Source organism: Myotis daubentonii, chromosome 1 (genome assembly GCF_963259705.1).
Source record: "Myotis daubentonii chromosome 1, mMyoDau2.1, whole genome shotgun sequence".
Taxonomy (NCBI): Eukaryota; Metazoa; Chordata; class Mammalia; order Chiroptera; family Vespertilionidae; genus Myotis; species Myotis daubentonii.
In genome coordinates this window covers 209,095,608-209,122,325 of record NC_081840.1, presented here as the reverse complement: position 1 = coordinate 209,122,325, position 26,718 = coordinate 209,095,608, and the positions used below count along the sequence as shown (strand labels likewise).

The following is a 26,718-nucleotide window of genomic DNA, read 5'->3' as shown; positions in this document are numbered from 1 at the left end:
GCCATATGTGGCTAGAGACTACTGCATTGAACAGTGCAATTCTAGGGTATAGAGTTTGTAGGAGTGACTGAGAGAAGATGAAGATAGAAGATAAATTGTGTTCATACTGAATGCTGTAGATACTGAGCACAGTGATAAGTTGAAAAGCTGAATTGGGGTATTAGGAGACTAAAGTGATTTACAGTGAAAGTGTACTAAGGTACAAATATAACCAAACAGGTAAAATTGCAAAAATATTTAAGATATTTAAAGCAATTTTTAAAAATGTGTTTATTCTATTTTTCTGAAATTACTTACTTGATTTTCAGTTTGAAATGTAACTTGCTAAATCTATCCTGGGTAATTTTACAAACTATAAATATGAATCATCCATGTACCTCTGGTCACAGAGAAATTTTAACAATATGTCATATTCACTGGGAAACTAAAAAAAAAAATTATACTTTAATTTTAATGTTGTTCCAGATATCACTGACATCTTGGCTTACATTTGTTGAAAGTTAAATATATTTAGGCATATGATAATAACATATCTATCTGTATTGAATGACTTGACATGACTGCTAAAGAAAAGAAAAAAAAGAAGTCTGAATCATTTTGGTCTAGTATGACCAAGATGTTAATGATTAACTTGTTTGTCATAGTAATTTAAAGATTTTATTTGAATTCTGTCTAATATCCTGGTCTCCATGTATATCTCTTCAATTTATTTATTTTTTAATTACTTTTTAAAAATTGATATTAGAGAGAGTAAGGGAGGGAGAGAGAGAGAAACATTCATGTGAGTGAGAGAAACATCAATACACGTGCCCCAACTCAGATTGAACCCAAAACCTGGGTGCCTGATTGGGAATTGAACCTACCATCTTTCGGTGCATGGAATGATGCTCCAACCAACTGAGCCATCTTTCTTCAATTTAAAGTGTGAAGTCTGAAATGCTTTATAAGTTATATTAACTTTCTTAGAGTTATTCAATCAAAATTAAGTATTATTTAACAAGCAAGGGCAGCAAACTAAAACTAAATATTTTCAAATATGAAAGAAACTACCAGTACAAGCAACATGGGTAAGTCTTAGTGACATAATATGATAACCTGCTCATAAAATCCAAAAACAAGGCTCAGGGTTGTGGTTAACCCTGAAGTACAAGGGGGAATAGGAAACACAGGGGGCAAGATGAGAAACTGAATACATGGGTAGATATAATCCTTTTTTTAGTATTGATTTTAGAGAGAGGAAGGGAGAGAGAGAGAGATAGAGAGAGAGAGAGAGATGGAAAGATTGATTTGTTGTTCCACTTATTTATGCATCCATTAGTTGATTCTTGTATGTGCCCTGACCGAGGGTTGACCCTGCAACCTTGGTGTATCAGGATGATGCTCTAACCAGCTAAACTACCCTGCCAGGGCCATGGGTAGATATTTATATTTTTTTAAAAATTTTTTTATTGATTTCAGAGAGGAAGGAGGAAGGAGAGATAGAAACATCAATGATGAGAGAGAATCATTGATCCGCTGCCTCCTGCATGCCCTCTACTGGGGATTGAGTCCTCACTGGGATTCAAACCATGATCTCCTGGTTCAAAGGTCGATGCTCAACCACTGAGCCATGCCGGCTGAACTGATATATTCTTATTAAAGCTTTATTTTGGGGCAGAGTAGTGACTTCTCATATGTTCATTATAACCTAAGAATTATGATTAATCCAATTAAGGGCACCTGAGGTCTAGAAGAGAAAACACAATAATAAGACAAACTCAAAAATTTTCCAAAAAATTAGACTTTAATATTTTTGAAGTAATATCCCCCAAAGTCTGACTTTTTTTTATAATTGTGTTAGCAAAGTTAGAAATTATTTGGAGTTATATTTTATATGGATGCCACTTTGCATCCCTTTATCAAGTTGCCAGTGTTAGGACAATTTTCAGGGTAATTAAACTTTGAATAATCACATTATAGCATATTTTTATTATAAAGCTTGGGATGTCAAACTATTGTTTTATATGATTAAACTAATTAAGAAAGTAAAACTTATGACAAATATTACATTAAATGCAAAAGAGATTCATTTATCAAAATGTATTAGAGAGGATAATCATTGTCTCCCCTCTGCAAACTCTTTTTATAAAAATTTTTACTTACTGGCCCTACCTGGTTTGACTTAGTAGATAGAGCATCGGCCTGTGGACTGAAGGATTCTGAGTCAGATTCCAGTCAAGGGCACATACCTTGGTTGTAGGCTGGATCCCGGGCCCCGGTCCTGACCCATGCAGGAGGCAACCAACACATGGATGTTTCTCTCTCTCTGTCTCCCCTTCCACTCTTTCTAAAAAGCAATGGAAAAATCTCCTCTGGTGAGGATTAACAACAGCAAAATTATTTACTGATATGAGAAAGACTGATTTGTTGTTCCACATATTTATTTTTTCATTGGTTGTACCTGGCCGGGGCCTGCAAACTCTTTTAAGAGAGTTGTTCTTATTCCAGCCCTGTACTGTATATTCTCTCTCTCTCTCTCTATCTCTCTCTCTCTCTCTCTCTCTCTCTCACACACACACACACACACACACACACACACACACACACACACACAGAGCTGACTGAGCCTGCAGTGATACCTGAACCAGGAAAATGCCATTCACAGGCTGAGCTGAGCCAAACAAAATATCATGAGAGAGGTTGTCTGGGAACTAAGACTCAGCAACAGATGGAACTTTTCGCTGAATTTTAACAGTGCAAAATGGTAAAGGCCTTTAACTCTCTACATATGTATATGCTACGGAAACTTGAGTTGCCCTAATTTTTGTCTTGAATGTTCAGTTTTCCTTGGACTCCACATAATTATTTCCTTACACTAAAGGTCCTTTTTACTTGAGCTAATCTGAGCAAATTTCTGATGTTTAACCCCCAAATGACCTGATTTAGAGTTAACAATTGGACTTTAAGAAATCTCATCCATGACCCATGAACCCAGCTTTAGTGGGATGAATGGTGCCCTCCAAATTCATGTCCACCTGGAGCCTCCAGATGTGACCTTATTTGGGTCTTTGCAGGTGTAATTAGTTAAAATGGAGTCATACTGAGGGTGGGCCCTAAATCAGTGACTGGTGTCCTTATAAGAAGACCTGCAGGGAAGAAGGCCAGGTAAAAACAGAGTCAGAGCTTGCAGTGATGGCGCTGCAAGCCAAAGAACAGCAAGGACTCCCAGCAACCACCAGAAGCAAGGGAGGGATCTTTCCTTTAGCCTTCAGAGGGAAGAGGGCCCTGCTGACACCCTGATTTCGGACTTTGGGCCTCCAGAACAGTAAGAGAATGAATTTCTGCCCTTTTAAGCCACTGTGTTTGTGGTACTTTGTTACAACACCTCTGGGAAACAAATACACCAGCCATACTTGCCATTTGTCTTAAAATGGGTTGGTTAGTAGCAATAAGAAAGCAAAACATTGTGCCTTCTGAGAGACAAATTTCATCATTCTCATTTTTGAAGCTAAAGTTTTGCTTTTTTTTTTTTTTTGACAGAAACACAAACTGGTTTATTATCTAGACAGCTGATATTAAATATAATGGAACTATTCTGCCAAAGTATAGTTTATTAATTTGATCCATCAACTTTTGATGCTTAAAAAACATTCACTGGAATAAAATTCAACAATCAAATGTTAGTTTGTGTCTTTTATTAACCTAAATACAATCACTTGTCTTCTGGTTTGTTGAAGCAATAGGTCAGACAACACTTGCCACAATAAGTCTGTCAACACAGAACCTAGACACAGAACCTACACAGAACCTAGAGACAGAACCTAGAGACTGAAAATGGCAAAAGATCCTGGACAGAAACTGGCAACAGAGCCTAGAGACAGAACCTAGCAAGAGAACCTGGCTGGAGAACCTAGAGACAGAACCTGGCTACAGAACCTGGATAGAACATGGCAAGAGAATCTGACTAGAACCTGGTGACTGAACCTGGCTGGAGAACCTGGACAGAACCTGGCTGGAGAACCTAGCGAGGGAACATGGCCACAGAACCTGGCTGGAGAACCTGGAGAACCTGGCTGAAGAACCCGGCTACAGAACCTGGCAACCGAACCTGGCTGGAGAACCTAGCGAGAGAACATGGCTACAGAACCTGGCTGGAGACCCTGACAAGAGAACCCGGCTATGATGATCACCTGAAAAAAATAAAATAAAATAAAAAATAATGTCTGTCAAAGTGGCTGGCCAGAAAAACTCCAGCACCACATTCATCTAAGGGGCACTCCCGAAGAAGGCGACTGATTTTGCCTTTCTCATTCACTTTGTGGTATTTCAGGACAGCCAGCTTAACCTTTCTCTTATGCTTATTCTTCTTGGGAGTGGTGTAAGACTTCTTCTTCCTTTTCTTAGCACCACCACGAAGTCTCAACACAAGGTGAAGAGTGGATTCCGTTTGAATGTTGTAGTCAAAGGACGTCCAACTTCCAATTGCTTACCAGCAAAGATCAGTCTTTGCTGATCAGGAGGAATTCCTTCCTTATCCTGGATCTTGGCCTTTACATTTTCTATCCTATCCGAAGGTTCAACCTCAAGAGTGGTCTTCCCTGTGAGGGTTTTCCCGAAAATCTACATCTCCACCGCAGATGCGGATCAGAAAGGAAAAACCTACATTTTTTGCCTTTGAGAGAGACCTGTAGAACATGTATAAAGCTGTGACCAACAACTTATCTTATTTCTACGTTTTCCTCAATTGTGTTAAGTTTGTGGATCTCAATTTATCTCTAGAATCTGCATTTTCATTTTTTTCACTTACTCATATTCTTATGAAAGAAGAACAATATGCAATTCTAGGTGTGGCTTAAGGGGATAAGGAGCCTTTTTCTTAGCTATAGTATTCAAATGCTGTTTTGAACAGTGCCAGCTTTTCTTTATTGCCAGCCCCTCTGGGCGTCCCATCCCCAATTCATATTCCAGTACTAACAGGGCCTCTTGTCCTAGAAGCCTGCCCACATTTCTGAGGTATCCCCAGTGACTACCTACCTGGCCTTAGTGTTGGCTGCACCTTCTGATAGAACCACATGGGTTCCACCTCAGCTGGCCAGCCTGGTTACTTAGATCACTGGGTACAAATGGCCCTTCCAAGGAGCAGGTGTTAATGACTTCCGCTTGCAGGAGCCCTTGGTGTTCCCCGTTACCTACCCAGGACCCTTAGGTCTACCTCTCTCTACTTATTCTCCTTGCCCTGGAAGCTACTTTCCAGAAGCCCAGTTTTTTGGAGCTGAACTGCACAGGCTACAGCTGCTACTATAATTAGTCAAGGAAGAGCAAAAGCAGGCTCTCAGGCACACTTTTTCTCTCAAGCCAAACCAGCTTAAAAGGAAAAACGGTCTACAGAATGAAACGGATTTCCATTTTCTCGTGTCTGCCTGCCTTCCCCTACATCCTAGCGTTACTCCTGTTTCTAGCTTACTAGAAGGGAAGATGAATGCCTGGCAGTACTTCCCTCCTCATTCCACATACCCCTGTGTGAATGCCTCAGCTCATGTGTTGGAGCGACATGTCTCCTGAGACTCACTCAGCTTGGTGTCCATCCTCTTGGGTATTCCTCTGTAGATTTGTCTTGTGGGCTCAGATTCTGGATTCTCAATTGAAGGCAGGAAGCCAGATTCTCCAGGTCCCTATAGGCCCTACAGGGACCTGTAGGGTAAACAGGCTGGCTGGGGACCTCAGGAATGTGTGCGACTGCCTGCCTCCCTGGCAGGCTGGGGAAGGGTGCAAGGCCCACACTGAACCACAGGAAAATGCTCATAGCCAGTAGCAACATCTTCCTAGAAGTGAGTGTGAGACTGAGAGATTACTCAGAGTAGGTTTCTTCCATTGCCGTTTTAGGATTCTAGACCCTTCTTGTCCAGTATTTTTTCTGTTTCTTAACTTTTAGATTCTTTTGTTAAACCAACAAGCTGAGATTTTGACCCTGTGGGGATTCATGTCATAGGCACTAGCTGCTCTTTGACCAAGGCCTTCATAAATGATTCAGTAATCCTTTTGTCTGTCCTCCAGCCCCAGATTAAGACCATAGCAAGAGAAGAATTTGAGGTCAGCACCAACCAAGTCCGAATTAAAGCTGTTATATTTCCTCTGGAGGCATTTTGCCTCAGGCCTGGGCTATCTGCAGCATTAAATTTTGGGCTCAGAACACCACAGGAGAAAGGTTTGTGCAGTGTGTAGTTTGGGCCTATCTCGTTATTTCTGGGCCAGCCTGACTGCTGATATTCACATTAGCACATACCTGAGCCCCTCTGCTGAATGCTAGAGCCCTGCTCCCCTGTGTAGGTCAGATTTTCAGCCCCTGGGTTTTAGGACAGAACATGCTGCCATGCCCTGGGGGTAGTGAAGGAAGTCAAACCTCAGACCCTGAGACTGGGAACCTCTGGCTCAGAGGGATGGCCTTAAAGAGTGCCCCTCTATGAGAACCCTCAAGCCCTGTAGTTGGGGATTGACTCTTTACTTGTGTGGGAACTGCCTTTGAATGAGCCACTACAGAAGCAAAGGTGCTGTGAGGTCCCAGCCACCCAAGACAAACCAGATGTCCCTCAACAGTAACTTCGGTTCCCAGTACAGATCCTGCAAAGGTGAATCGAACCCTTTTTCTCACTGGTTTTCCTTTCCAAATTCATTCGCTTTTCATTTTCCAAGAACTGTAAACTCTGGCTATTTTCTATGTTCTCGGGGCTCCTGGGTAGACAACAAAGCTTGATTTTCAGAGCAGACATAGGCCAAAAAACCACGACATCGAGTGTGCTAAGTCCAGACAAATATTTATATACACATCCAAATTTGAAGAGAAAATGTATTTCTTTCGGTTTCAAACGCTGTAATAGAAAGAAAGCAAAAATAAAAACCTGTTGTAAAGTTAAAAGAAAAGAACAATATGCAAATTGGAGAAACCGAAGAAATGGAACTGTTGGTTGGCACACAGCTCCACCAAGCTTTGGCTCAAAGTATTTACTTGTCAGCTGATATATAAAAGTCCCAAACTGGAATTTTAAAAGCACTTTAGGAATGAGACTATGTAATGTTCTAAATGAGGCTGTGCAAAATTCAATGCACTAAAGGCAGAGTTAGCTGATTTAATAATCAAGTAATTATTTTATGTTCGTTTTCTTAACTAAGAATTTGTTATAAGTGCAATATTTTCTATCTCTAGAACCATCAAGTAGCATTATAATGACTATGTCAGATTTTAAGAACCAGTAGCTGAACTTTGAATTTCTGGTTTAACTAGAAATGTAACCACATCAGAACTGGTAGCCAGCACTATCTGACTTGTCCAAGGAATGTGCTGAATTTGCGCAACTTTTGTCTTCTGAATTTTTCCAAGTAATTCCAGAAACTAAATAGTTCTTGGATGTGGAGTACCTAGATAAATACTATTTTAGAAAAACTGTTCAGAGTTCAAATGTTCATAGACTTACTCAGAGACTAAAGAAAATTAAGCAGCGAATCTGCAGGAAATTTAATAAGAACAGTTTCAGCTTCTAATCATAACAGATTTGTCATGATTTTCAGGGAATAAGAAGTTTCCTGTTAATTGAATTTTTGACAAATTGAAACTTACCCAGAAAACTCTCTTCTTTCCACTCTATTGAAAATATTTCTAGTCTACATCAGTTCTCTTTTCAGTCTTTCTAAAGCACAGGTTAGTGAACATAATAGGAAATGTTGGGTGTTTGAACATAACCCAGTGCCTCAGGACTTGTCAATCTGAAAGCCTCTTTAAATTTGCAAAACTGTTGTTGTAGAATCAGAGATTGATTGAGCCTAACAGCTGCTGTGACTAGAACTTTCCATAGAAGTTAGTTTTGTCTCCAAGTGTATTGGGTTTTTAAAAAATAGAATGGGGAAAGGCCAGTTAAGAAGCTCTGTAAAATTGGGTTTTTCTTTTTAACAAAAATACAAGAGAACAAATCCACTTGTATTTACTTTTCAGTAAGTTTAAATCCTGTAGGGGTACAGTAGTACAAGGATTCTGCGACCAATGACCTTAGCAGGAAGGTTGCTTCGGAATTTGGCACGGACCATGCCACTGTTTCCATGAACACACATTACCTTTCCCCAGATGACTCTGGTTTTGTTCGGTTTGCCACTGGGAGTTACTGTGTTATTCTTTCTTTGTACACATAAGTACATCTTTTGCCTAGATAGAAAGGAAGAGCAATGTACTTTCTCTGGTTCTGGTTATAGCCAGCAAAAGTGGCCTCGGACCACAGCCTTCCAGACACATTTATTGTTACAGAAGTCCTCTTCCCTGCAGGCCTCCACAGTCTCTAAAATGGTGGAAATAGTCAAACTGGGTTTTGTTGTTTGTTTTTTTAAAAAAATATATTTTATTGATTTTTTACAGAGAGGAAGGGAGAGGGATAGAGAGTTAGAAACATCGATGAGAGAGAAACATCGATCAGCTGGCTCTTGCACACTCCCCACTGGGGATGTGCCTGCAACCAAGGTACATGCCCTTGACCGGAATCAAACCTGGGACCCTTGAGTCCCCAGGCCGATGCTCTATCCACTAAGCCAAACCGGTTAGGGCTCAAACTGGGTTTTGATACATCGATTCATTTAGCACTTACTATTTGGCAGGTTCTATACTAAATGTTGAAGATGAAGACACAGACAAGATATTGTCCCTGTATTCAACAGGCAATTTGAAGTCTCTCATCATAAATTTAATTAAAAAAAAGAATATTGACACAGGAGGGAGGTCAGTCTTTGCAACGTAAAAACTCTGATTGCATATACTCCACTGATAGGATTTCACACACCCAGATCTCATCTGAAGTGGAATAGAGCCGAATGTGCCAGAGGCATAGAAGAGATAGGATCTTGGAGAAAAGTATGCAGGTGTCAAGGAAGGAGAAGAAAAGCAAGGGAAGGACTAAAGGGAAGATGTTTTTTCTGAGCTGACTGAGAGAGGGAGGGAGGGGGATAATCAGGCAGAGCAGCAAAGTGAGTCTAGATGGCAGGACCCCTGCCCTATGGGGGTTGATGAGGTTGGTATGAAGAGTAGAGGAACCCTTTCCAAACTTTTATTCCTTGTCATTCTGAGTTAAGAGATCTGACATTAACTTGAACCACACTTGAAACAAGGCACTATGGTGTTCATTCTGCTAGAATATAAGTTCTGTGGCCCTAGCCAGTTCAGCTCAGTGGATAGAGCATTGGCCTGTAGACCGAAGGGTCCCGGGTTTGATTCTGGTCAAGGGCATATGGGTAAAGGGCACATGTCAGGGTTGCAGGCTCAATCCCCAGCGTGGGGCGTGCAGGAAGCAGCCTATCAATGATTCTCTCTCATCATTGACTTTCTGTGTCTTTTTCCTCTCTGAAAACAATAAAAAAATATACTTTTTTTAAAAAAAGAATATAAGCTCTGTGTAAGCAGGGATCTTTGTTTGTTTTGTTCACTGATGTATCCCACATTCTTGGAAAAATGCCCGGCGACTATAGGAACTCAATAAATATTTGTTCAATTGAATGAAAAGATTCTGGACTCTGTGTATATGCTTGACTGGTTAACAGTGGTGGTTATTTAATATTGGACTGTACCACTCCTGCCTTCCCTATTCAAGGCATAGTGCTGGTGCTTCATTAGAAATGAACCAAATCATTTGTCAAGTGATGTGCATAAAAAGAGGAGATACTTTAAGGGCCACAATTAATAGTATTAGATGTTAATGGCTATTATCCTGAATTCCATTCCAGATATAGAAGGAATTAAGGTCAACAATGGAGTAGAATTAGATTTTTAAAAATATTATTAAAGCCTGGCTGGTGTTGCTCAATGGTTGAGTGTCGAACCATGAACCAGAAGGTCATGGTTCAACTCCCGGGTTTTGGGCTTGATCATCAGTGTGGCATGCAGGAGGAGGCAGCCAATCAATGATTCTCTCTCATCATTGATGCTTCTCTCTCTCTTTCCCTCTCCTTTCCTCTCTGAAATCAATAAAAACATATTTTTAAAATTATTAGTAAAAGTTTTAAAAATATAGAATATGCTGCTCTCTTCTTTTTTCCTTTTCCCAGTATTTATCTAATTGTGTCAACTTGAAAATGGATTGGCTCAATGTAAGACTCAGGAGAATGTTACACACCAACTTAAAAAAATTTTTTTCAAATATATTTTATTGGCTTTTTTACAGAGAGGAAGGGAGAGGGATAGAGAGTTAGAAACATCTATCAGCTGCCTCCTGCACACCCCTACTGTGCCCACAACCAAGGTACTTGCCCTTGACCAGAATCGACCCTGGAACCCTTGAGTCCGCAGGCCGACGCTCTATCCACTGAGCCAAACTGGTTAGGGCCAACTGATCTGTTTTAAGGTTTGAAGATATCACTCGGACTTTTGAAATTCTAAGGAATTGTGGAGTTTTAGAAAGTTTTCCAACAAAATTCTTCATTCTTTGGTCCAATGACTTACAAGGTTATTTCAATGAAATAGTTATTTTAGTATTTATTCATAATGTAGCCCTCAACTCACAAAAGGATGAGACGTGGCCCGCTGAAGGCTTAGCTAGAAAATCACCTCTTGTTGTGGACACCAAGGGCTTTGCTACTGAGTTGAATGTGTCAATCTGTCTCTCAGGATACATTTCTCACCAGAGCTCCTTCCTTCTTCTTCTTCTTCTTTTATATATATATACATATATTATTGATTTTTTACAGACAGGAAGGGAGAGGGATAGAGAGTTAGAAACATCGATGAGAGAGAAACATCAATCAGCTACCTCCTACACACCCCCTACTGGGGATGTACCTGCAACCAAGGTACATGTCCTTGACCGGAATCTAACCCGGGACCCTTGAGTCCGCAGGCTGACGCTCTATCCACTGAGCCAACCTGGTTAGGGCTCCTTCCTTCTTGCAAAGGATTCTTTAGGTCTCCCCACCAGTTTACTATCTGTAAACTATATCTTCACACATATGCGCGGTGGATAAAACTTGGACTGAGGCTGGGAGCCTGTAGGGCATGCGGGAGGCAGCATGCCCCCTACTGGGGATGGAGCCAGCAACCTAGGCAAGTGCCCTGACCAGGAATTGAACCGTGACCTCCTAGTTCATAGGTCAATGCTCAACCACTGAGCCACGCCAGCTGGGCTCAATAAAAATATATTTTAGCTCTAGCTGGTTTGGCTCAATGGATAGAGCGTTGACCTTCGGACTGAAGGGTCCCAGGTTTGATTCTGGCCAAGAGCACATACCTGGGTTGTGAGCTCGATCCCCAGTGGGGGCGTGCAGGAGGCAGCCAATCAATGATTCTCTCTCATCATTGATGTTTGTATCTCTCTCTTCCTCTCCCTTCCTCTCTAAAAATCAATAAAATATATATATATATTAAAAAAATGTAACCACAACAGATTAAGACTACTTTCTCTACCCACTCTACCACTCCTTAGCACTTCCCTCATTTTAGGAGGCATTGGAGTGTCCTTAGGCATTTTGGGGATCTGGCTGAGGGGAAGTTGAATTTGGCACATTTAGTTTGGATTTAGTGGAGTGTATTTACGTAGTTTGCAAGCATTTTTCATGGATAGTTAAATTATTGCTAGTTGTCCTAGTGTAGGAATGGCTTCCAGGACTCATCCTACTGAAGACTGTTAATGAATATTGACAATGCAGAGTCGTTAAGGTTTGTCCCAGCACAAGAGGTCTTCAGATGCCTTGTAATCTTGTACCTCATACATGAAAGCAACTTGATAGGCGATTTCCCAAATTTGATGATGACCGTAACAATTTATATGATGCTGCTAAAACAAGTTTCAGAGCCAAAATTAACTTTAAAAACTAGCACTAGGAAAAAAAATTGAGTAACCAGATTAGAGAAGATTTATTTTATTCTCTGTATAGAGAATAACATAACAAAACCAATGTCATGTGAAAAGGTGATCAAAGATCACCATTTTTTTTTTTGAAAATGAGAATATGAAAACATGTAGAGACTCATTCATTTGGCTATCTAATCCACAAATACTATCTACCTACTATATTTTCAAAAATGGTGCTAGGAGTTGGGAATAGAACAGTGAATAGACATAGATAGTCCCTGACATTATTCACAGTCTAAGGCAGAGCAGGCCCCTCACAAGTAATCATATCAATATTTATGTATTTATTATTAGGATAATTGTGATAAAAGAGATGTGTAAGGTGTTCTGAGAGCTAACCTAAGTCTGGGATTTAGGGAAGGTTTCCTTGTAAAAAAAATAAGCAAGCATGTGTAAACTGGAGCAGTAAAATTCAATTGAAGGGGGAAGAAAGAATATTCTACTTAGGGGGAAGAGTATGAACAAGCACTCTAGGTAGAAGGTACTAGTTGACCTCAAAGAACCAAAAGAATGCCAGTGTAGTTAGCTTACCATAAGCAGTGGAAAGGTGGTGAATGAGTCCAGCAGATGAGTTTTCCTCTTCTAAAAGTTCATATAAATGAAATTTAGAATATACAACACATATGCTTTTGTATAAGATTCTTTAGCTGAGCATAATGTTTTTGAATTTCATCCATCCTATTGCATGTATTTGTAGGTGTTTGTTGTTGAACATTATTCCATTGGAAGGGTATACCACAATTTATTTATCCATTCACCTGCTGATGGACATTTGGGTTATTTCCAGGTTTTGGTCACTATGAATAGAGCTGCTACGCATGTTCTTGTATAAGAGATGTGAGTTTTTTAGTTCACTGTTTATCCCACTTCACTGTACTACAGAAGCAGGAATATGCTCTGTGTCCCACAGAAGTTTTAATAAAAGTGCAAAGAACAGCTCAATACCCACTTGATCCTTTGTTGGCCTCATGAAGGCACTTGGGTCCTAGCATCTACAGATAAGAAGAGCTGGGTCAGGTAATTCAACACAGATACAGCAGCAGCCTGGCCTGAGTTTCAAATCACCAACATCTGATACATGAACCAGACTTTGAGATGGAGGATGTCCAGGTAGGAAAGAGTTCTTGCTGATGCTTAGAGGTGGGGCACCGACCTTTTCTACACCCTTCAGTGTAAACCAGAATCCATAACTACCTAAGGGACTCTCTATCCCCTGCCAAATGTTCTTAATCCCACTTCCCTTTGTCCCTTTCCCCATTCCCCCAAGGGACTGACCTGATGGAAGTGATCTGTAACTCTAGCTTTACTGGAAAAGCCCTGGTACTTTTGGTGGATCTGCACACTCAGCAGATGCAGTCACAGAATGAAGGCCTGCTAGGGAACGTCAACTACAACTCCGCTATGCACCTCTGTCTGATTATTCCAATTTCAGTCACTGTATCTGTGACTTTAAATTGAAGTACAACACTGTATGAGCAGGACAGTATTAAGAATATCAGTCCTTAGTCTGACCAGTGAGCCAGAGCTCTGACAAGGGCACTGACGGCTTTTGAGATGGTGATCTCCTCTCTGTCCTGGGCTCCTTGTGATTACCATGAGCCAAGATGGACCTGCGATGGGCAGGAGCAAGAAGAAAAATTCTGTCTAAGTCACTGGGTGGGGGTGGGGGGGTGGGGGGGGGCTTGGGGGGGGTGGAGAAGAATATCAGTTTTCAGTGAATTTTTATTTCTGGAGGTAAAAAAGGATAGTATTTTGAAGCATTTTTATTTTTGTCTGAGAAGAGACATCTTTCTTGCAGGAATTTTCTTTCCAGGGAGGATTTCTATGGCCTTTTCATATTTTACTGTATATTCTTTCTGTTTCTGCTATGTTTTATACTATGTTTCTTCTTTATTTTATACACTTTTGTTTTTCTCAAAGTGAACACCCCCGTCCCAGCCTCCTAGATAATTCATTCTTTTCACACATTTAATGAGTGCTTCCTATCCCATCATCTTCTCTAACTGTTCTCTAGATTTCTTTCAAATGGATCTTTCTGTGCTACTGACAGGGTTTTTCCTTTCAGCCTTTCCTTCTTAGCCTCTAACTACCACACTGAGTATGTACAGTAAGTAATAAGGAAAGATTATTTTTCTGGCAGTATTGTGAACTGATAACTGGAAAAATCTTTCTATAAAAAATCTAAGTGCTGGATAAGATACAAGAAACACTCTTTTAAAAGAAGACCTGAGCCTGGCCAGCGTGGCTCAGTGGTTGAGAGCCGGCCTATGAACCAGGAAGTCATGGTTTGATTCCCAGTTAGGGCACATTCCTGGGTTGCGGGCTCGATCCCTCGTGTGGGGCTTGCAGGAGGCAGCCAATCAACGATCCTCTCTCATCACTGATGCTTTTATCTCTCTCTCTCTCTCCCTTCCTCTCTGAAATCAATATATATATATATACTAGAGGCCCGGTGCACAAAAATTTGTGCACTCGGGGGGGAGGGGGGGTCTCTCAGCCCGGCCTGTGCCCTCTCGCAGTCTGGAACCCCTCAGGAGATAACCACCTGCTGGCTTAGGCCTGCTCCCAGGTGGCAGAGGGCAGGCCCAATCCCTAGGTGCAGCCCCTGGTCAGGCTCAGAGCAGGGCCGATTGGGGAGTTGGGGCGCCGCCCCTGTCATGCACAGAGCAGGGCAGATCGGGAGGTTGCGATGCCACCCTCAGTCACGCTCAGGGTAGGGCCGATTCGGGGGTTGGGGCACCGCCCCCTGTCACACTCAAGGCAGGGTCGATGGGGAGGTTGCGGTGCCACCCCCTGTCATGCACAGAGCAGGGCCGATCAGGGGGTTGGGGAGCTCCCCCCTGTCATGCACAGAGCAGGGCCGATCAGGGGGTTGAGGAGCTCCCCCGTCACTCACAGAGTAGGGTTGATAGGGGAGTTGGGGCACTGCCCCCTGTCACACTCAGGGTAGGGCGGATCAGGGTGTTGGGGCGCCGCCCTCTATCACCCACAGAGCAGGGCCGATCAGATGGTTGGGGCATCGCCACTGTCACACTCAGGGCAGGGCCGATGGGGAGGTTATGGCTCTACCCCGTCACACACAGAGCAGGGCCCTTAGGGGTGGGGGTGGGGGTTGGGGCACCGCACCTTGTCACACACAGAGCAGGGCCGATCAGGGGGTTGAGGCACCGCACCCTGTCACACACAGAGCCGAAGGGCGATCAGGGGGTTGGGGCGCCTTCCCCTGTCACGAACAGAGCAGGGCGGATAGGGAGGTTGTGGCCCCGCCCCCTGTCACACACAGAGCCGCAGGGTGATCAGGGGGTTTGGGCGCTGCCCCCTGTCACGCTGATCCCGGGTCCAGGAGGCCACTCGGCTCCGCTGGTCCCGGTGCTGGGAGGCATATTACCCTTTTACTATATAGGATAGAGGCCTGGTGCATGGGTGGGGCTGGCTGGTTTGCCCTGAAGGGTGTCCTGGATCAGGGTGGGGGTCCCCACTGGGGTGCCTAGCCAGCCTGGGTGAGGGGATGATGACTGTTTGCAGCTGGTCACACACCCTTCGGGGGGGGTCCCCACTGGGGTGCCTGGCCAGTCTGGGTGAGGGGCTGAGGGCTGTTTTCAGGCCGACTGAAGCTCCCAACCGCTCCTTTTTTTCTTTTTATTCTGGGCCAGCTTTAGCTCTGGCTCCAGCTCTGAGGCCTCTGCTGCTGAAAGAAGGTATCTGGTTTGTTTGGGTTCTATAATCGAAACAATGTATAACTCCAGCTCTGAGATCCCAGCTTGCTGAAAGCAGGTTTCTGGGGTTTTGTTTAGCTTCTATATTTGTTACAATGTTTCTTAAACTGCAAGCTCAGAAGCCAGCAAGGCAGGCGGGGAACGTTGGTTTCCTCCGTCACTGAAGCAAGCAAGCCTCATGTTAGTTTCAAGCTGCCTGGCTGCTGACTGCCATATTGGCTGGCAGTTAATTTGCATATCTTGCTGATTAGCCAATGGGAAGGGTAGCGGTCATACGCCAATTACCATGTTTCTCTTTTATTAGATAGGATGTGTATTTAGAAGAAGAGCTGAACCAGCAAGAATGTAGGTGTAGCCGAGACCGGTTTGGCTCAGTGGATAGAGCGTCGACCTGCGGACTGAAGGGTCCTGGGTTCGATTCCGGTCAAGGGCATGTACCTGGGTTGCGGGCATATCCCCAGTGGGAGATGTGCAGGAGGCAGCTGATCGATGTTTCTCTCTCATCGATGTTTCTAACTCTCTATCTCTCTCCCTTCCTCTCTGTAAAAACTCAATAAAATATATTAAAAAAAAAAAAAAAAAGAATGTAGGTGTAGACAAACATGCTCCCAGGAATAAGCTGGAATTACAACTGAAATATAGAAAGGCTGAATAATCAACAGAAAACTCACAGGAGAGAACCCTGTTACCCAAGGACCGAAGGAGGAGACCACATAGAGATTGGTAGGAGGGGCGGATGGCAACTGAAGTCCCAGAGAGATATTTCAGCTGGGGTGGGGGTGGGGGTGGGGGGGTGAGGAGTGCTTCTGGGATCTAATCCCAAAGCTGGGCTCCCCAGCAGAGAACACCAAACTGAGGAGGGTACCCACATACCATCTAGCTGTGAAAATCGGTGGGGTGCTGTCTGCCAGGGAGTGGCAGTTAAAAGTTTGGGCAACTTCTTAAAGGGCCAATGCACAAAAATTCCCTGTGGAGCCACCCACCTTGTGCTCTGGCAGAGGGAGGATGAAGTAGACTGGAGCTGTGAGAGGAGAACCCAGGAATGGGGACTCGGGAGATAGAGCTCAGAAAGCAGACTCCCCAAGTTTCCTGGGCTGAGTCATTCCCTCACACAGCACAGGACATCTTTCTCACAAAGACATCTGCCTTGCCTGGGGGAAGACAGTCGACACACCCTATTGGAAAACACCTTGCCCTGAGGCCACTTAAGAGATTAGAAGTAACAATTAGCCCCCAGGCAGAATCAACTGCCCCACCCTGTTGAAAAAACTCTTGCCACACCTGAGGATGATTGCCTGGGGGCAATTCAGTTGGATTCCTATTAGTCTGTAGACAGAGGTGGTCCCTGGAGACTTTGAGTCTATGCCTGATCCAATTAGTAAAAAACAGCTTTTAACACTGTCCTGCACTAGAGATTGAGAGGTACAGAGGATCTACCTAATATATAGTCACAAACCCAAACAGACAACCAAAATGAGGAAACAAAGAAACAACCCCCAAATGAAAGAACTAGCGAATTCTCCAGAAGAAGAGATAAATGAAGCAGAGATGAGAAGTTTATATGAAACTGAGTTCAGAGTAATGTTAAAAATGCTCAACAGTATCAAAAATAGATATAGTGCCCTAACCAGTTTGGCTCAGTGGATAGAGCATTGGCCTTCGGACTGAAGGGTCCCAGGTTCGATTCCGGTCAAGGGCATGTACCTTGATTTTGGGCACATCCCCAGTAGGGGGTGTGCAGGAGGCAGCTGATTGATGTTTCTCTCTCATTGATGTTTCTAACTCTCTATCCCTCTCCCTTCCTCTCTGTAAGAAATCAATAAAATATATTTTAAAAAAATAAAATAAAATAAGATATAGTAACTATGAAGAAAGAACAGTCTGAGATAAAGAATGACATAACACAAAGAACACATTGGAGGAATACACAGCAGATTAAGGGAAGCTGAGGATCGAATCAGTGAATTAGAAGACAGAGTTGAAAATATCACTCAATTAGAGAACCTAAAAGAAAAAACAATAAAAAAACCAGGAAGACAGCTTAAGGACACTGTGGTGAAATGCACACAAGAAAGTTGTCATATTTTTTCATGGTGAAGGGACTGGAGTTTGTGTTGATGAAAACACCTTGGCAGCCAGCAGTGGCAGCAGCAGTGGGGTGATGGGGGTGGCGTCTTCCCCTGATCAGCCTGCAGAGGGAGGCCAGACGGGGAGTGGGCCTAAGCCATCAGTAGGACATCCCCTGAGGGTTCCCAGACTGTGAGAGGGGGCAGGCTGGGCTGAGGGACATGGTCCCCCCCCCCCCGCCCTCCCCCCCTAGTGCATGAATTTCACGTACCGGGCCTCTAGTTAATTAGATAAACAAATAATGCATGAGGTGGTATAGCTTGCTTGTGGAAGTAGCTGGATATTGTTAATGTAATCAGTTTCAAATCAGTGCTTCCCTTTGAACCTTGAATATTGTGCATGCTGTTTCCTTTGCCTGAAGTATAATGTGCGACTACACTGGTCACATTTTTTATTTTTAGTATTCCAATTAAATAGCTGAAGCCTCCATTTGTGATTAAGGGCAGTTTATTTTCTTCCAAGAGTTTCTTTACTCATGAAACATCCAATAGCCCCCGGGGTTTATTCAGGCCTGAGAACAATGGCTCAAAGAAACCAGAGAGCCTGTTCCACTTGCTATTTATGGGTTGTTGTGTCAGCTATAGAGAGACCCTGACCACTGAGTTTCCAAAGGAACCTTAGGGGCTAAAGCTCAAATATCCACCTTTGAAGCTGAGGGTCTGCTACCTCGCTAACCACTACGATGGGTCAGCAGAAAGACATTGGGGGCTCACTGTAGTGTTTGTCTGGGCCTGTGCCCAAGGATGTGTCATGCGTACCCCTCCTCCCACAATCTTGATAGCTGTTTCCTACAACCTCCCTGTGCATTTCCCATATTACCTTATATGTAGGAGGATCAGCAACAAAATGAGAAGACTCTTTCACTTCTCACTAGAGTTGCCCCAAATCACCACAGACCCAGACTCCCAACACTTGGTTCTTTACACACACACACACACACACACACACACACACACACACAGAGCACATAGCCAGCCTCTTCTCCATGGTGTTAATGTAAGAAAACCATTGAAACCTGTAAAGAATTTTTGTGAGTTTATTTGAGCCAAACTGTCGACACAGACCCTCAATGAATTGAGATAATGCTCCTGAGAATGGCCGGTTACATCTGTATTTATACATTGCAATCAAAGAAAAGGGAGGTAGGTGGGTTACATGAAATCCATTGGTGATAGACTAGAGAGGCAGGAGAAAGCAAAGCGGGGAGAGGGGGAAGGGACCCCTGGGATTGGATAAAAAGTAAAATGATAGACACATACTTAGGTGGGTGCAGGGACAATTAACATAACAATGAAGGAATTTGTGGTATCTGTCTTGGCCCCCAGGCACATTAGGTTGTGCCCCAAGGGGTCCATAAAAAGGGAAGTTACAAGTTACCCAGACATTTCAAGGGTATGTTATCATAGATGCAAAAAGACAGATAGGTTTGGTTAAGGTAAAGGTTGACCTTGTCAGTGAAGATACCAGCCTAGGATGTAACTACCCACCATAACTGCTTTTAGTTAAAGTTTAATTTCAGACCATTCTTTGTGGTTACTTTAGGTCTCTGAGTTTGCAAGACTGCCATGCAGGCCTTCCCTGAATTTGTCAGGTGAGCATGTGGCCCCTTTTGTCCACACTGGCATGTCCCAGGGCCAGGATTTAGGTCACTAAATCCTCATAATTCTATTTCCCATTTTTCCTTTTTCAATTTGCACTCCATTTTTTATCCCTTCTGCATCCACCCTGGCTCAGATCCTAAACATCTGTTATCCAGACTACCATTAGTGTCCTAATTAGTCTCCCTGCCTTCACTACTCAGTTACACTGCTCTGCTCACCTCATTGCCACATCCATATTCTTACTCGCCTGAATTCCTCCCATGCTGTCACTAGAGGGATCTAAATTTAAAAAATGAGTATGTTCTTCTGATAAAGTCACATCATGGTGAGTTAGAAAGAGCCCATGTATTAGAGCTTGCAAACCCTGATTCCATAGCTTACTAGCTACTTAACATTTCTTTTAGTTTTCCTCATCTACAAAAGAGACAAATAGCCTGGCTGGTGTGGCTCAGTGGTTGAACGTCAATCTATGAACCAGGAGGTCAAGGTTCAATTCCAGTCAAGGCATACACCCAGGTTGTGAGCTCAATCCCCAGTAGGGGGAGTGCAGGAAGCAGCCGATCAATGATTCTCTCTCATCATTGATGTTCCTATCTTTTTCTCCCTCTCCCTTCCTCTCTGAAATCAATAAAAAATATATATATATTAAAAAATAAAATAAAGAGATAAATAATGGTACCTATCTCATAAGATTGTTTCAAGGATTAAATTACACAGTGTGTAAAGTTCCTAGCATTGTGCTAGGAACACAATGGCTAGTGAATACTCAAAATAATGGTAAGTGTCTCCATTTCCCCCCACTTCTTCCTAATTTCCTATGATTAAGTCTAAATGTTTCATGATATAAATGATGTCTGCAATATCCCTACCTCTAAAATGGAGCTGACTCACTCATACATCTTCTACCTGTGAACATTAAGCTCTGGTCTCTGGTGCTCACCCAGAACGTTCTTGTTCTTATTGCCTGGGTATTTTGATTCTTTGACTTCTTAGTCACCAAATGTATATCAGACTTCTGGATCTTTCTGACCTGTTTGGAATCATTTCACTACCCAACTAGTCTCAGGCCAACCTCATTTGATTTTAATTTTGCGTTGTTTTTTTAAAAAATATATTTTATTGATTTTTTACAGAGAGGAAGGGAGAGGGATAGAGAGTTAGAAACATTGATGAGAGAGAAACATCGATCAGCTGCCTCCTGCATGCCCCCTACTGGGGATGTGCCTGCAACCAAGGTACATGCCCTTGACTAGAATCGAACCTGGGACCCTTCAGTCTGCAGGCGGACGCTCTATCCACTGAGCCAACCCGGTTAGGGCAAATATATATTTTATTGTTTTCTGTGTTTTTTTACAGAGAGGAAGGGAGTGGGATAGAGAGTTAGAAACATCGATCAGCTGCCTCCTGCACACTCTCCACTGGGGATGTGCCCGCAACCAAGGTACATGCCCCTGACCGGAATCAAACTTGGGACCCTTGAGTTCGCAGGCCGACGCTCTATCCACTGAGCCAAACTGGTTAGGAAATTTTGCGTTCTTATGTGTAGTTGAAGCTTCCGTATGGAGGCATTCTCATCAATCAACACTACCTGGGAACAATCTAGACCAGCGGTTCTCAACCTGTGGGTCGCGACCCCTTTGGGGGTCGAGTGACCCTTTCACAGGGGTCGCCTAAGACCATCGGAAAACACATATATAATTACATATTGTTTTTGTGATTAATCTCTATGCTTTAATTGTGTTCAATTTGTAACAATGAAAATACATCCTGCATATCAGATATTTACATTATGATTCATAACAGTAGCAACATTACAGTTATGAAGTAGCAACAAAAATAATTTTATGGTTGGGGGTCACCACAACATGAGGAACTGTATTAAAGGGTCACGGCATTAGGAAGATTGAGAACCACTGATCTAGACTAAGTTTCTCTCCCTTCTCCTGATCCCCAACCTCCACACCCCTCAGAATTCCCCTTTAGTCTTTGGGATTGGACATAAAGCCCTCCAGTATCTTTCTCTGCCTATCTCACCACTGTCCCTCCCCCTATATGCCAGGTATCCTTTTCAACATTTTTGTGTATTTATCCATACTGTTTTCTCTCCTGCCCACTCTAATGTAAAGACCTGTTTCCAGCGTTTCTTCTTTAGTAAAGGCTTGCTTGACTCTCCCCTTTCTCTTCCCCTGTAGGGCAAGCAGCATGTCTGTACTGGGTCCAGGGTGGTCCCAGGCATGCATTTGGAGCTCAGTGAGTATCTGTTGAAAGACAGCCCCTGAAATGGTTGATCATTAGTTCCAGTCCCTGGGTCTGTCTTTGCTGCTATCTTTTCAGATATCCATGTCTTCAATTTTTCCTTTGATTCTGTGAAGAACTCATACATTTTAACAAATTCTTTTTTTTCTTTTTGCTTAAGTTAGCCAAATTGATGTTATATTGCTTATAACTTTATAGACTCCTAATTGATGCAAGTATATATTGCTCTTATAATGAGGAAACATTTTGTTTTTTACAATGGAAATATAAAGATTCCAATTTAATCTATTGTTCTTTGGGCAGCTGTTTTTGAGGAAAGTAAGAATCTTCACATTCCCCTGCTATGGGAGAGCTGAAATTTGAAGAGGGTTTTCAATAATGAAGTGAGAACATGAGAGATGGGAGGCACGAGACTTCTTTCTAGCAAGGACACTGTGGTGAAATGCACACAAGAAATTGAGGGCCTCTCTGGAAAGACAGTACATCCAACATAGGTGGAATTCAATCCCTCAATTGGCATAAATCGGGAGGTACCGCTCCCTGAATTTATGGGAAGCAGATACATCATCTTTAAAAATCATCTGTGCTCTGCACAAAACAGCTTGTCAAAATGTTCATTGAAAATTAGATTTTAAAAATGAAGTTGTGTGCAGAGAGTGAAGTGAGGTATCCTTTCCCTGACGACTTTCAAAAGAACACAAGAGAGGAGAACAGAGATAATAGATAATGAGAGATGTGGGAGGGAGATGAGGTGATTCAGTGAGGCACAGCTCTTTAATGTGCAAGACAAATACATATTCCTGGTTGTGCCTTCACCAATGTGCCTTCACCAATGCCCATTACTAAATTTTAAACAGCTTTATTGCAGTCAGGCCTAACTGCCATTGATTCTTGATTTGGGGTCAAATACTGCTATTTCTGCTCTTGTAAAAATATGTCAACTTCACCTTTACTATAACAAGTATAGGGAGGCCCGGCTGGTGTAGCTCAGTGGTTGAGCATCGACCCATGCACCAAGAGGTCGCTGGTTTGATTCCCGGTCATGGCACATGCCCAGGTTGTGGGCTTGATCCCCAGTAGGGGATGTGCAGGAGGCAGCTGATTGATGTTTCTATCTCTCTCCCTTCTCCCCCTCTCTCTAAATATCAATAAAAACATTTGGAAGAAAAAAAAAAGTATAGGGAGGACAGAGAATGCCATGAGTAGTTTTTTAGGTCTTTGACAGATGACTTTTCTTCCTAATTCTTGTCCCAATTTTATACCATTCCAGGGCAGTTGTCCTCTTAGAATTATCTCTAGAACTTTGTAAAAAAAACAAAAACAACACAAAACACAAAAAAAGCATGCTGGTCCCTACCACAGACCTACAGAATTAGAATCTCTGAAACTAAAGTTTCTTTTTACTGTTTTTACTTATTTTTAATCATTTTATGGAGATAAAATCTGCTTACAATGAAATGCATAGATTTTAAGTGTTCATTTCAATGAATTTTGACAGTATACATTCAGTAACTACCATCCAAAATAAGACATAGAACATGTCTATCATCCTCAAATTCCCTTGTGTCCAGTCCAGTCTACTCCAGCCTACCAGAGGCAACTATTCTGATATCTATCACTATAACTGAGTTTTGAGATGCTAGGATCTCTAAAAATACAGGTAAGTGGACTGAATCAACATGAACAAATCTCAAAAAAAAAAAAAAACAATAGCAAAAAAACAAGTTGCAGAAAAATACAAAAAATTATTTCATTTCTATATGCCATATACAACTTAAAACAATGGCAATTATTCTTTGGAGACATATATGCATGTAGTAAAAACACAAAGATGTACATGGGAATGATAATCATTAATTTCAGAATAGAGGCTGCCTTTGACAGAAGGACTAAGAATAAGGAGGAGCATCAGAAAGTTTTAACATTGTAATATTTTATTTATTAAGGTGTGTGGGGGTACATGGGTGCTTTTTATATGTGTAGCTTTATTTTTCTTCTTCTTCTTTCATTTATTTATAAAAAATTTTCTTTACTGAATGTGTACCTTTATTTATGTCTACAATAATAAAATAATTAAAACTTTACAGGGGATTTTATAGTTTTAATAATTATATAAGTAAATATATTTATTTATTTAATTTTTTTGAGTTCTTTTCTTTTTTTAAAAAAAATTGATTTCAGAGAGGAAGGGAGAGGGAGAGAGAGATTGAAACATCAATGATGAGAGAGAATCATTGATCAGTTGCCTCTTGCACATCCCCTTCTGGGGATCGAGCCCACAACCCAGGCATGTGCCCCTGACTGGAATTGAACCCGAGACCCTTCAGTCCGCAGGCCGACACTCTATCCACTGAGCCAAACCAGTTTGAGCATAAGTAATTATATTTAAAAAATCAAAATTAATGTGCCATTATCTGTTCAAGGAGCACTTTATTTTTTTAAAAAAATATGTATTTCTTTATTGATTTCAGAGAGGAAGGGAGAAGGAAAGAGAGATAGAAACATCAATGATGAGAGAGAATCATTGACCGGCTGCCTCCTGCACACCCCCCACTGGGGATCAAGCCTGCAACCCAGGCATGTGCCCTAGGCCGGAATCGAACCTGGGACCCCTTAGTCTGCAGGCCGACACTCTATCCACTGAGCCAAGGCGGCCAGGGCTCAAGGAGCACTTTAAAATACATATATATTTTAAAGATTTTATTTATTTATTTATTATTTTTTTAAATGCTCACCTGGGGATATTTTTTTCATTGATTTTTAGAAATGAGAGGGAGAGACAGAGAGAAACACCAATGTGAGAAAGACACATTGATTGATTGCTTCCCACATGCTCCCAACCAGGGCCAGGAGCCTACAACCGAAGTATGTGCCCTTGACTGGAATTGAACCCTGGACCCTTCAGTCAGCAGGTTAACACTATCCACTGAACCAAACCGGCTAAAAATATATTTTTACTGATTTCAGAGAGGAATGGAGAAGGAGAGAGAGATAGAAACATCAATGATGTGAGAAAATTGATTGGCTGCCTCCTGCAAAACCCACACTGGGGATCAAGCCCGAAACCCAGACATGTGCCCTGACCGGGAATTGAACTGTGACCTCCTGGCTCCTAGGTTGATGCTCAACCACTGAGCCATGCCGGCTGGGCTCAAGGAGCACTTTTAACCTCTATTTTGGCCTTTACCCCATTGTCTACTATAATTGATTAAGTACATTTACTCCATGAAGGCACAGATAGTGTTCTATTTAATCTTTTAGTCTTCTGAGTACCTGATATTATGTGCATGGCACATACAGACAAGAAACAATTAAAAAAATAGAATAATCTAAACATACTAATTGGCCCGCATTTCCACAATTCACATTTGCAACTTTTCTATCACCCTGCAATATTTTAAGGCCTTTTGATGATATCTACAAATATCAGTTTCACATCTACCTCCTTTTAAAGGTCTTTGGGTCCAAAAGGAAAAGAGCATGCCTAGTCATACTCATTTCATGTCAGTCTTGTTATAGCACAACTATAGCATGTGCTATATTAGAGGAGGAGAAAGACAGTTGATAAAAAAAAAAAAAAAAAAAGAAGACAAAAAATTCTTGTTTGAAATATACAGACTTAGTTCCAGGAAAATTCTGGAGAATTATTCATTATGGTAATTACTAAGGGGCACAGAAAAGGGTCATTTAATCATGTCAGGGAAGGCTTTCAAGGGAGTTTATATATGAGTTGAGTCTTGAAGATTTCTCCATGTCTTTTGTACATGTCTCTTTATAGTATTTTTTTTTTTGCATTGTATTGTACCTGCTAAAGTCACCCCTTAATTAGACTATTAATGCCTAAATGGTAGAGCTAGAAACTTCCACAATTTTGTTTCTCCTGATTCTAGTACAGGCATACCTTGTTTGATTGCACTTTGCTTTATTGTGCTTCACAGATGTTGCTTTTTAAAATGTTTTTTAAAAATATATTTTTAGCCGTAACCTGTTTGGCTCAGTGAGCGGCAGCCTGCGGACTGAAAGGTCCCAGGTTTGATTCCGGTCAAGGGCATGCACCTTGGTTGTGGGCACAGTAGGGGGTGTGCAGGAGGCAGCTGATCGATGTTTCTCTCTCATTGATGTTTCTAACTCTCTATCCCTCTCCCTTCCTCTCTGTAAAAAATCAATAAAATATATATATTAAAAAAAAATATATATATATATATATTATTTTTTTTTAGAGAGAGGAAGAGGGAGAGTGAGAGATGGATCCGTGGGGATCAATCCCACAACCTGGGTATGTGCCACTGAACCAAACCAGCTAGGGCTTTTATTTTTTAAAAATAAACAAAACTATAAAGCTTTACTGCTTGTCTTTGAGTCTTTGACAAAAGCAAACAATGGTGGCTGACTCCTTTGCTATAGCAAGCTTTGAATAAATAGCCCCTCGTTTTTCTCCCTGGGGTGATCTTCATTTATTTCCATAGGTGAAAGATTGAATTTGTGATTTTTGAAGGTAGACGTCTGACCTTCTGAATGAGAAGCTGAGATAAAGTGAAGAAATCTGTTGAAAGATGAGGATGTTAAGAAGCTGCAAGGAAATTTTGTATGGATTGTTTTTGTAGATGTTAAAACCCAGAAAGTTAGCTGGCTTTAGGAGAATGTGACTATGGTCAAAGTGCCAAAGTCTTCAATAAATGAAGGAGAGTGTAGCAAGAAATGGGCCAGGGTCAGGTAGGGATCTAATGTCTTCAGACAGCCTTTATGGCAGTACTTTAAGTCTCCCCTTAAAGGAATGCCAGTAGACTGAGGATCAACACTGAAAAAGAGTAATTATCTCTGTCCCAATTGTTAGTGGGGGAGGTAGATAACAGAGTAGGTGTGTTAAGTTCTGTATTGGGGAATAAGAGTGCTATGGAAGCACCACAAGGTGGAACCAACCTAGCCAAGATTCTGAGGGTGGGTGGGCGGTGTGCGTAGTCCAAGATTTCTTGGAGGCAGAGATAATCATGTTTTGTCCTGGAGGAGGAGTAGGAGAGCACGTGCACAGAGGGGATTTCATTGCTTTAATTTTGTTTCTGTACCAAGACCACACTGTCTTAATTACTATTGTTACAGAAGACCGGAGAAAAACCAAGCCATGCTTAGAGAAAGGGAGTTACATTTTATTATTAAATTCTGCGCAGG

At 42.0% G+C, this 26,718-nt stretch overlaps 1 pseudogene; it reads right to left on the bottom strand.

Annotated features, from left to right (window-relative positions):
* Positions 1 to 4,195: 4,195 nt before the first annotated feature.
* LOC132241053 (ubiquitin-ribosomal protein eS31 fusion protein-like) lies at positions 4,196 to 4,605 on the bottom strand (annotated as a pseudogene).
* Between the last annotated feature and the right edge of the window lie 22,113 nt (positions 4,606 to 26,718).